Below are 13,068 nucleotides of genomic sequence, written 5' to 3'. Positions count from 1 at the left end.
ATAAATCAGTGATTTTTCGACAATTTCTTAGTCTTTTTTCATTCAATGTTAATCTTTTCCCAATTTGTAACTGAAGACTATTTGAGAGGAGGATATGCCTCTTACTGATGAAAATAGCCTTTGCTTTTCTTATACCACCAAATTTTATATTTTCATCTCTATCCCTTATACTACCAAGTTTTATATTTTCATCTCTGTCCCTTATATCTTCCGAAACTTCGATACTATTACTAGTAATTTCTATACTAATTCCAAAGTATGATTTCAGTTTTGAGAGACCTGAATATTTTGCCACAGTATTAAGATATTGTACTCTTAATATACTATCATACTTACTATTATACTATTACCTGACCCCTATTACTCGAATTAGCCTAGTCTGAAGGGACTTTTTCTACTTCATTCTTGCGATACATCAATATTATGATACTGCGAACAAGACTGTAAATAATAAACAAAATATAACTTCATTTTTCAGCTAGAAAGAAGTTCCCGACCTTTTTCTAAGGCCTCACTCAAAGCTCATGAGTAGGTCAAATCTCAAATTACCTGACACCTTCTGCTCAAATTAGCAAAGCACAGTCTGAAGGAACTTTTCCCACATTATTTTTGCAAAACACCAAAACATAGACCAACTTCCTCTACCTTGAACCGGTATTTCCGAAATGTTTTGGAATGCGATATTTTGCAAGCCAATAAAACATCACCTTCGCACCCAAAGAGTGTAAAAAGTAACATAGAATGTTAGATTCGCAGCACCACACACCATGCTGATGAGGAGATCAATATGCTAAAGAGTCCCTCTATATCATATTTCAGCTCATTCACAGCATCTGCAATTTGATGCTCATCAACATAATATATTTCCTTGTTTATGTTTGCCATTTCGTAGTTCTTGATCTTCCTACCCCATAATCTGGGTAACCTGTTATTGGTTTGTACTTGAAATATAAATTCAGAGGGTTTCGTTGCTCTCACCTTGGTTCGTTATTCCTTATGCAGGATTTCTCACGGTGTAACAACCGAAGACCATGGGTTCTGCATCAAATTTGCAACGAAAAAGTACAGTATCAAAAGATATCAGAATGGTATGGACTTGATGTGGTAATTTTGAATCCAATACATTATACCTGTTTATCTCTTTCCTGTATAGGGCTACTTGTAATATAAATATGAAGAAAATAATTAGAAATCTCAGTACCCTTTTTTTTTTAAATATTTTATCACGACATGTTTCGGTCATTTATGCCATTGTGACTTGAAAATGGCATAAATGACCGAAACATGTCGTGATAAAATATTTAAAAAAAAGGGTACTGAGATTTTTAATTATTTTCTTTATATTTATATTATACCTGTTTCTTTTCTGGCTCAAAATTTTGCAAAATTACTCAAACATTCCAATTTGTAGAGATTTGAGTGAAATATTTTTGTTTTAATCAGTTTTTTAATGTCAAAATTCAAAATTTTTAGTTTAGTCATTAGTTTTGAAGTGGAAATTTGACTTTTTGAAGTGAAAGTGGAATCTTAACCTCATTCTTTCTGAAACTTATTTGTAAAAATTTGGGAGAAGACAGTTTTGGGCTATGCCTGTTGTCTTCTCCCAATCATATTATTATATTATTATAATTATGATCTGTAGTTGCCAATGAAATAAATAAATAAAAGAATAATTTTTTTATATCGATACCTATACTATACTATTTATATTCTGCTGCTCGATGTTCACTAGAGATTGATAATGATTGTGCAACAGCCAGAACGTTTTTGAAATAGTCTTTGAAATAGCCTTTTGAAAATAAAAATTTATCTTTATAATCGTGATTAATTTCGACACTACCTCTTCCACCTTTTCTGAAACTTCTATCTCAAGTTGATTGAATAAATCGATTACATTTTTTTTCAACTGTGGTTCTACAACAGTATCAGTGGTTTCTACAATATCAGATCGCTTTTTAATTCAATCACGTTAAGGTACTTACAGATACGCGCCGCGAATATGAGCAATCCACTTTTAATCATCTGCTGCCAAGCTTTTTATATCTGTATCTTACCGTTTCTGTAAAAATACAAATATAGTCAGCTGATTAAAAGAGAATTGCTCATGTTCGCGGCGTGTATATCTGTACGAACAATTGATCGAAAATTTCCAAGTCATTCTATCACAACTTCTACCTTTGTAAATAATGAACCATTTCCATTTTCAAGAATCTTCCTACAACTCCAACCAATCTGAATATTTTCTAACATTGTGTTCTGTGTAACAGGTAATGGGCGATCATAAGCAGCGGTCAATTGACCACAATCAAGCTGAAAACAAGCAAGCTTGTATGCTGATCAAATGCAGACCATTCCCAATCAGCAAAATCAACTTGAATCGAAATCAAAACAAGCTCGTTTTGTCAAACGTGAGGGCTTGATTCAAGATTTCATTCGCATGCGTTTTGCTCGAAATGAGTTGAATTCAAGAGTCCGTTTATACATCGTTCAAGCCAGTTTCGAGCTCGAAATGCAGGCTCTAATCAGGCTGGTGCTGCGAGCTAAAATCAAGATCGCGTTGCGAGCTCGATTCAGGCCGAGATGCACGGTCGAATCAGGAATGAGATGCAGTCTTGACTCAGGCTTGAAACGCATGCTGGATGCAATCCCCCCATTCAAGGCCCAATTTAGATCAATTAGAGTCGGATTCAAGATGGATGTTAGAGTGAATCAATCCTGATTCAAGCCAGTGCAATCCAATATCAATGCTTAATCATAATTCAAATTTCATCCAGAATTTGAAATAAATCTGTAATTTTATTATTCATGATTCAATTATTCTTCCAAACTAATGCTCCAATCTTACTATTGCCTAATACTCAATTTCTATACTCAGTGGACATCCATACATTCTATATATTATAGATGAAATCTATATATAATATATAGATTATATAATATATATATTATATAGATTATATAATATATAGATTATATAATCTAATATATATATAGGACTATATAATATCTATATATATTAATATTATATAGATTTCATCTATATATAGAATGTATGGATGTCCACTGAGTATAGAAATAGAGTATTAAGGCAATGTAAGATTGGAGCATTAGTTTGGAAGAATAATGAATCATGAATAATAAGAATTACAGATTTATTTCAAATTCTGGATGAAATTTGAATTATGATTAAGCATTGATATTGGATTGCACTGAATCAGATTATTAATATATATTTTATATTTTTAATATTATTCAAATTGAAATATTCTTTAAAATTCTCCTGTGAATGGCAAAATTATATTCATTCTCCTGTCAGGGCAGTCTATAAACTGTCTCTGTAGCTGTATTGAGTCGAGATCGACCTCTGCTAACCAATAACAGCTTGCAGACTGTCCTGAGAGGGAGCAGTGCATGAGTCACTCGCCATTCGATGAATTAATTAAATCAAATCTGCTCTAGTTCAACAGCCCTCTATGCTTGCAACACTCAAATGGAGTACAGTTCATATACATCTGAGTAACACATCAATTATTACTTTGAATATCTATTAAAATATTAAATATTATATTAATATCTATATTAGTTTATTTTCTTAAAGCTTAACTTCAGAGTATTTACTATATGAGCGAAAAATGTAAATAAGAAAGCAATATTTTCAATAAAATGCAATGATTTTTATTAAATATTACAAAAATTGAACTTTCAATTTATAACTAATTATATATTTTTACTTTGAACTGCTATCGTCCTCGATTTGAGCTTCATGAGGCGTAGTCTCTCTACTCTTGGTCCTGTAAAATATGAAATGTACAGTTTTTGGGATAACTTAATAGGTTATTATGAGTAAAATATAAAATTTCTCGGTAATCAATTCTCAGAATGCTGATTATGTAGCTTAAAAACTTTTATAAGTTGGAGACTGATTACATACGTAACTGTAACTTCAGGATAAGTTATGGTCAAATACTCTACCTTTTGACATACATAAATGGATTTCAACCCCTCATAAGTGGTTGACTTAGACCTTCATAAGGACATCTCATTTACATTTATGACAGTTTGGCACACTGTCAAACGAGATAATAAAGGGGAACATTTCGGGAGCATCTTTTGAAATGAAATGTAAAAATCTGGTGTGGCGCACTCACACAACTTTCCTTGCCGTTATGAAAATTGATCACCTGACGCTAATGTTCCCGCGCATCTCAAGTCTACTATTCAGTGATTTGAGCCAGCTGGTGACAGGGTAATAACGCTGGAGACACACATGAGGTCTGCTATCTCTTCATAGTGAATGATTTAATAGAATCAACAATAATTTGCAATTGAATAATCACATTTTCTCGAATTCAAGCTTATCTATCAATAACTGATCCTGAAGTTACAGAATTATATCTACAACAGTCTCCAAAATTAGAAGGGTTCCCATACATATGACTCACTCTGTATATGTGCATATGTATCGTTGAATTTCAAAGGTTGTTGAAAAACTGTGTTTGAAGGAGGTTCCGTCTTGGGTAGCAGTGATTGGACATTGGTGCAAAAAGGCAAACATGTAGAAGAAATTGAAAAGAGTATTGGGAGCAAGCGGTGAAGTGTACGAAACGATGAGTTCTTCTTTGATTCAAGTAACTGATTTGCAATTTCTCCACATGTATTGGGACTACTAATTTATGATTATTCCATACTTTCATAAAAGAAAGCCTTTTTGACATGATTGTTTTATTCACAAATAAGTTATTGAATGAACTATTTTCATTTCACATCATATTGGACACTTAAATTTTCTATCTGTAAGTCAAATATTTTCTTGGATTTTTATTTTTATACTTTGAAAACATGATCAATAATAATAATTTTACTAATGATGAATTTTATGATGAATATGTATGTCATTGGCCTTTGATGATATGCTATTCTTATAATTGGAAAAAACTCAAGAATAGTAATAGTAGGTTGCCTTGATCACATAAGACGCGTGGAGACCGCAGCCTGCTATGGTGTGACGTCATGCTGCGACCTCTCGCCCTGGCTTAACATGCATTCAAATGTAAAAATGCCAACTTTGAGCCCTCATAGCAAATCAACCATCAACTTTACATAGAAGTGATTGACATCAAAATGTTCAGCATTTTATCCCCTTTGAAACAATATCAAACTAATTTTCAGTAAAAATCCTATAAATGTTACCGGCGAGTCTAAAACAAATCGTTTGAACACACAATTTGATTTGATAATACCATTTCAAATACGTTTTGTACTTACAAGAGCAACGTGTTGGCACTACGCTTTCCAGTAGACAACTGAAATAATTATTAGTAACCAGACAGTTCAACGTTCTAAAAATAAATTGTAACCATGGTGAACAGTTCCATGATTTCGCTAAATTGGTTCTAGGTATATGTCAATTAATAAAGTCTTAAACAAATATCATTAATACAAATGCTTGCAACTAGCATTCCGGGCGACGATACAACTATCAATTTTCACAAACAATTGTCAAATAATAAACAATCATTTTTAAATATTATTGGACGACCAGCATAAAATTAAATAAGTTCGCTTCATTTTGTCATATTATTGTTTAAAATAAGTCCAAAACAAATAAGTTACCAGCCTTTTCACAAATATGAATAGGTTTTACCGATTGAATATAGTGATAGATTCAAGGACTTTCTACACTTTTCGAAATGAATTAATGTTTTCAAAATACACATTGATGTGGAGCTTGTTTCTTTCTGAATTGAATAGCATATTCATATTTTTTATCAATACAGCGGTTTTTATGTGAGGAAGTGATATTGACGCGGTGTTTTGATGTATGAATTCTATGGGAAGCCGGCGTTTGCCACGTAGGCTCATGCCATCTCATCCGCGTATGTAAACGCGATTGAGGCAACCTGCTATACACTATCCTTGGTTTACACTCACCATTCTATATAAAGACCGAGTGGCACATATATGTGTCACGAGTGAAAAACCCCTGAAATTTTAGAAACTTGAGGATTTAACGATCTTCCAGAGTAATTCAAATTACTGTTAAGGAAATATTCATTTCAACAGGTGATATGATTTGGAATGTGTGGAGTATTCTGTATTAATTGAACCTGGTATATATGAAGTAAACCTAATTTTTTATTGGGAGGAGTTGATTAGTCATGTCGCACATATATGTGCCACCCAGGAGCGAATGTGCTATTCCTTATAGTCGAATATATGACATTTGGTTATATAAATATGGATGTTACTTATTTTTATTGTATGTTAATTTTTATATGTTAGCAAGGTTAGCGTTTTAGGCAATATTTACACTGCACTGTAGTAGATAGCCGTATTTGTTTTTCAAACCATACCTGTAGGTATGTGAATAAAAACAGAAATTCAAGTACCCATTTTAAAATTGGCATATTTCTTTTTAGAAATAAAAATATTAGAATAATATTATTTTTATTTTTCTTTGATTTCTATTCTCAAGTATTATTCAAAAGTAGCCCTAAAGAAAAAAGACTATAGGTATGTTTTATCCCAGTAATGCGTTCACACTAACTCACTTAAAGTTGCAACCATATTAGTCCAGTCAATATAGACATGAAAAAGAGGGCCTGCTAGTAATTTATATTTTATTTCTGATTTTTATACCTATATTTTTTTAAACATCAATGAAAATTAAACTTGAACTTTCAGCAGTAAAATTATAAAAACATTTGGGACATATTATTCATTATCAAAATTTGAGAATAAAATAGTTTTGGGCAAAGCCTGCTATTCTTTCCAAATTATATTTTTATGATTTGTGATTGTATCCACAAAAGGATAAATAAATTCAGAACCAACCAATATTTGCATGATAAATAATTGTCTTGTTCTATATAGATACAGAGTGGCCCAAAAACCTTGTATTTTCAATAAAATGGATATTTTCAGAAAATATTTTTTTAATAGTTCAACAATACTATGAAGAATCTATCCTCTAAATCTCAAGGATTTATCTTTTATCGAATTTTAAATGTTCTGTCCCAAAAATTCAAACTTTAGGCTCTCATATCTCAAAAAGTAATGATCGGAAAAAATGTTTTCCTGAGAATACCTTTTCATTTTGATAGGTTGATGATATACAAACCGAAAAACTTTGAAAAATATCACCAGTATAAATTTTATTTTTAGCCTTTGCACAACCTTAAACCGACTCCAGCCGCGGTTCACACTTCTGCCAGTTCACTCATTCGTCAAACTTCTTATAACATATCCAACATTATTGAGATTTATTGTGACTTAAGTCTCCAATATGGTTCTTTGGAAATACTATACTAATTTGCAGCTTGTTTTACAATAAATTTTTGCTTCATATGAAATTAAAAATCTGAGCCTATTCAATATAAAGTTATCATTTTAAAATTTTAAAACTGCTTTAGTGATTAGGAAATAGTATAGTGCAATTACTGAAAATGGTTTCCATCAGATGTAGAAAGGAGTTTTAAATCTAAAACTGTAGTTGGCAGCATATTCGTCTGTCATGGTGGATTTTGGTATATGCGTCTGCAGTTCTATTCCCACCTTTGCCTGAAATCAAATGATACATTAAAGTATGAAAGCGATTTTCTAATTGAGAGGAATTTTATAAGTGATAGTAAATGATATAACAATAAACCATACAAGAGAGTTTTCAAGGACCTTACATAGTACGGTACTGAACTAATTATCAAATTGTAGCCTATCAATAAGAAGGATTGCTTCTATTACAATTTATTAAAGTATTTATCAAGGGGGTTATTTTATACTGGTCATATTGGAATAAATATGGTTTCATCTAATCAAAATATAAAAAAAAAATTTAGTTCATGTCCCTAACAAAAATGTAACTATAGTCCCTAATAAATATACCGTAACTAATAATTAGTAGGTGGTGTTATGAATAGTTCTATTATTGTAACATTTTACAATAGCTTCTTTTATATCATAACCATCCATGATATTGAATCAATCTATTATAATATTACTGAATCATATAATCACTAGCTTAAAATGTATTGAATCATGAAATTAAAACCACTAACTTGATAGTTTTTTACAAGTTTGAAGTTAACCAACAATGGTAACAGTTTAATCAACTATTAGACCCGGTTGCACAAAAGCCAGTTAAATTTTAACCGTGATTAACTTCACGAGAACCAATCAGAGAATGCGTTTTTGATAAAACGGCTTCTCTGATTGGCTCTCGCGGAATTAATCACAGTTAAAATTTAACCGGCTTTTGTGCAACCGGGCTCAGTGTTTGAAAATGATAAACATTCAACTTATACACACTAAAAATTGCAATTACTGTTATATTAGGGTTATTAATAGGGCTTGACATAAAATCTTAAAACTGCTCCAGTAATTCTTGAATATAGGCTATTGTAGGTAGCCTAAGTTTGTTTGTTAAGGTTACAAGTAAGTTTGTTTATGTATGTTGAAAAATTTGATTATTGGAGGAGACAGAGTGCAACTTACTGAAAATGGCTTTCATCAAATGTAGAGAGGAGAAGAACTTTTTTCAAATCTAATCCTTGGCATCATATTCATCTGTCATGGTGGATTTTAGTATATATGTATCTGCAGTTCTATTCCCACCTTCGTCTGAAATCAAATGGAACATGTATGAAAGCAATTATCTAATTGAAAGAAATTTTGGCTAAAGTGCACGTCCAGTGCCAACATACCTGTCATCAAATTTTTGGTTGGGATCGATTTAGTAGGCCTATGATATTTTGAGCACAAAATCAAAAAATTAAACGGCGGTCACTATTTTCAAAATAAACTAAGTTCAAAGTAGCACAGCTTACATGCATTTAACCTATGCTATAAGTAGCAACCATAAGTAGCTAAGGTTAGGAAAAGCTTTAGGTTAATAAGCTTAGGTTAGGAAAAGCTTGGGTTGGAAAACTCAGATTGGGAATATCATAATTTGATGATTTCAATAATAAAATGGCTGCTACTATAGGTTAAATGCATGTAAAATTGTGCTACTTTGAACTTAGTTTATTTCAAAAACCATAGTGACCGTCGTTTAAATTTGTGCTCAAAATAGCATACTTAATAATCGATCCCAACCAAAAATTGAGACAGGTATGTTGGCACTGGACGTGCATTTACACCGAAATTTTGAAGTAATAATTTAATATGGTTTTAATAAATGATAGTATTAAAACAATAAACCAATACAAGGGAGTATTTAGGACCTTACATAGTACTGAACTAATTATTAAATTGTAGCCTATCAATAAGAATGATTGCTGCTATTTACAGTTTATTTAGAGTATTTCTCAAGAGGTTGATTTGATACTAGTCATATTGAAATAAATAATGTTTTATCTAATCAAAATACTGTATTCAAAAAGTTACTTAGGTCAAATGTAACCATAGTCCCTAATATGCCTATAAATAACTAATATTATTAGAGGGTAGGCTAAGCCTATTCTGGTATTAGCTTTATTATTGTAACATTTTACAATAGCTTCTTATATCTTAAACATTCATAATAATTAAATCAATCTATTATGATACTACTGAATCATATAATCACTAGTTTAAAAATTATTACCTAAATCATAAAATCAAAACCACACTTGATAGTTGTTTTACAAGTTTAAGGTACGGTACCAACAATGTTAACAGTTGGTTAAATCAACTGTTTGGGTTTAAAAATGGAAAAAATTAACTTATACACACTAAACATTGCAATTAATGTTGTATCAGGGTTATTAATAGGGCCTAATAATTATTTACCATAGTGCTTTTAAAAACAACATGTGCTTTACAAATTTATCTGGGGAATAACGCTTTGCCAAAACTAGGCTAAACAGCTTTGTTTAGTAGGTAACTTCTGTATATGAAATTATCAATAAATATCCTAGACATAAATGAATGATCTTACCTTAATTTAAGACCTTCAGCAATCAAAAATTATCATCAACTTGATGATGCGATAAAATAAAGGATAAACAAACAATGAACGAACTTCACCTTCAACTACTGAAAACTGAAGGAGACAGGAGCACAGGACATCTTTAATGGCTGTCGCTCAAGCGCAGTAGTGCACAAGCATGAATTACCCCGGGAGTTTCAAAGTTATTGATATAGACAATCTTTATTGTTAACATTAAAACAGTCTATATTTCTGGGACGGATTAATGATTTCTTTATGGGGGAATCTATATTTGTGCTTCCACTGAAATAATGTTGGAATCAATAAAATAGTACCTAGTTTATTATTATTTGAATTTAAAACTTGAAAATTATTTCATAGGCTTGGTGTGTGACATGATTTTTAGCACAAACTGGAATCTAATTTGAAAAAATGATATAACTTTTTCAATTTTGGATGGAAACATTTGAAATTCTAGGACAATGTTTATAACATGAACAGAATCGTTAATTAATTTTTTCAAAATTCTCCATCATCAATTACCAATTATTTAAAATTTTAAACGTTAGTAGCCCGTCAACGGCCCGTCTGACGGGATTTTTGCATTGAGAAGAAGTGCTGGAAATCTACTTCTGTAGCCGAATAAGTGATAAAAGACTGCTTTTTGAACATTTTTAGGAAACTTAGAAATCGATCAAATTTTTTCCAAGTCCTATCTGGATTAAAATTAGCGCAAAAGGTCTATTATATCATCAACAGTACGTTGTAGACGATTTTCGCAAGAGACAAAAAGTGTTTGAAATTCAATCCTGCATCCGAACTATTGATTAGAAATACAATTTTTCGACTTTTTTGGGAAACTTGAACATCTGGCAAATTTATTCCTAAGTCCCTGTGGATTTAGCGCAAAAGGTCAATTATATCGTTAACAGTGCATTTTAGACGATTTTCGCAAAAGACAAAAAGTATTTGAATTGCAATTCTGCACCCGAATTGATTACAAAAAGCTTAAAGTGAGACTTTTTGGAAAACTCAAAAAAATTTCAGTCTTAATTTGTGTAAAACATTTTCTTTATCTCGATAACGGTGAGTTGGAGACGATTTTTGAAGAAGATAGAAAGGGATTGGAATTCAATTCCACTTAGGAATTAGGCCTATTGGTCAGAAAGCCTAAATTGAGACATTTTTAGGGATCAAGTTACACAGGTGAGGGGGGAGGAGACACCTTCTGTGAAAAATGTTTGATTTTCACTTATAACATTTTCACTTAGTGTGTTGACTGAGTAGGTACTGTAGAAATTCCATACTGTACCAACCTTTCTAACGTTTATTTTAGTAAACATTTCTAAGTTTATCAAACGTTGTTTTCATAACGTTTATCAGCAATATACATTCTAGACGTTTATTAAACGTTTATAGAGTGAACGTTCATTTTAGTAAAATTCCCTAACGTTTATTAAACGTGTTTTCATAACGTTTATCGGATTTATACATTTCAAACATTTATCAATTTATTAAACGTTTTTTAAACTTTTTGTGCTGTGTGGGATGAACACTACAGGTTGATCTCCTCTCCCCTGTATTAGAGGAGATTTTGGAAGTGACAATGAGAAATAGACAATGTAAAGAAGACAATGTAAAATAGGCTACTCGAGGATTGTTGACACTCACAATAGAAACAAAATTCAAGGAATACGTAGCAGCAAGCTATATTCAAGATCGATTCAAATCGGCTTTAACCAATACCTACTATTACTTCAGGCCCCACAACTGATCTCTAATAAACTATGACGTCATCACATGTAGATCATCGATGATCTACTGGCGGTAAGCAAGCGAAATAAGGCGCTGATGCTTGTTATCACATCTGATATGGTAATCAACAAAATTGGAATTACAAATTCAATTTTCACGGTGTTCCATTTCAATGAATATGGTTTGTTTATCATTCTTCTAATATTTGTTTGTGAAAAGTAATAATGAATTTGGGGTTTTAAATCATTGGGATACTGCTGTACCTAATTGTTGCGGGAATTATAACAAGATTCCAAAAGTTTCCATACGGTTTTAAAGTTTAAAACGGTTTTTTTACTTTTTTGAAAGATGATACTTTGAAATGAAAATGGATACGAGCGATAAGAAGAAAGAGCTTCAATTCTACAAAACAACGGTTTACATGAAGTGTAGAAGAACAGTGTAAATAAAGTGTGAGTGGAAAATTTAATTAAAGTGTGAAAGAACAGTGTAAATAAAATGTGAAATAACAGTGTAATTGAGTGTGGAAGAACAGTGTGAATAAAGTGTGTGGAAGAGCTTTTGAATTGATAAATTAAAAAGTAAATGCAACGTGTTGGAACTGCCCATAAAATCATAATATTAAAGGTTTTACCTAACTGAAAAACATCTCCTGATAGGTTTTTTTGTACTACAGATCAATTGTGATCAAGTTTGTGGGAGCCTCTTTCCTAAAAAAGAGTTAGGAAATTTGGTTTATCTTTGATTTACCATCTCCTTTGACTCTGATACAGGCTATTATTAAGTATTTTTGGTTGAGATGAATTTATCAATAGCTCTATCACTGAATTGAGTAGGACTATGTCTATCAATCTGAAAATATGGATAAATTATTGAATTTGTGGAATAAAGTGTTTTTATTTCAATAAAATTACAAGTGTATTTAATTTAAAATTTAGATAGTATTCCATCCAATAAAAATCGATACAGTAACAAAAGTTACATTGATAAGCTAGTAGAAACTACTACGATCTAGGAAGAATCATCTATGTTATGACGTCATTAATTAGTTGTGGGGCCTGAAGTAATAGTAGGTATTGCTTTAACTGACAAGGGTTATTCAAGGCAGAGTCAAGACTTGTTTGACTCATGCAATAAAAGCTAAATTCGAAAGAATACCTTTCGAGCCATATTCAAGATCAATTCTAATCAAGACTGTTAGCTTGACTAACAAGGGGAATTCAAGGCAAAGTCAAGACTTGTTTGACCCATGCAATAAAAGCTAAATTCGAACGAATACATAGCATGCCATATTAAATTTCGATTCCAACCAAGTTTGTTAGCCTTGAAAAACAAGGGTATGCTGCTTTCGATTCTAGTATGGAAATTCAAGGGGACTTAGAGTTGAATGTCAAGCAAGATTGTTTCCA

At 31.6% G+C, this 13,068-nt stretch overlaps 1 long non-coding RNA gene across 1 annotated transcript; it reads right to left on the bottom strand.

The window, feature by feature from the left end:
• Positions 1-3,652: 3,652 nt before the first annotated feature.
• On the bottom strand, positions 3,653-10,111 carry LOC120355497. Its single transcript, XR_005573535.1, has 4 exons — positions 9,914-10,111; positions 8,491-8,616; positions 7,441-7,560; positions 3,653-3,791 (listed from the first exon to the last, which is right to left on the bottom strand). It is a non-coding gene; the product is annotated as an uncharacterized LOC120355497 (long non-coding RNA).
• Positions 10,112-13,068: the final 2,957 nt, after the last annotated feature.

This window comes from Nilaparvata lugens, unplaced genomic scaffold, assembly GCF_014356525.2.
Source record: "Nilaparvata lugens isolate BPH unplaced genomic scaffold, ASM1435652v1 scaffold2216, whole genome shotgun sequence".
Taxonomy (NCBI): domain Eukaryota; kingdom Metazoa; phylum Arthropoda; class Insecta; order Hemiptera; family Delphacidae; genus Nilaparvata; species Nilaparvata lugens.
This window is presented reverse-complemented; position numbering and strand designations above follow the sequence as displayed.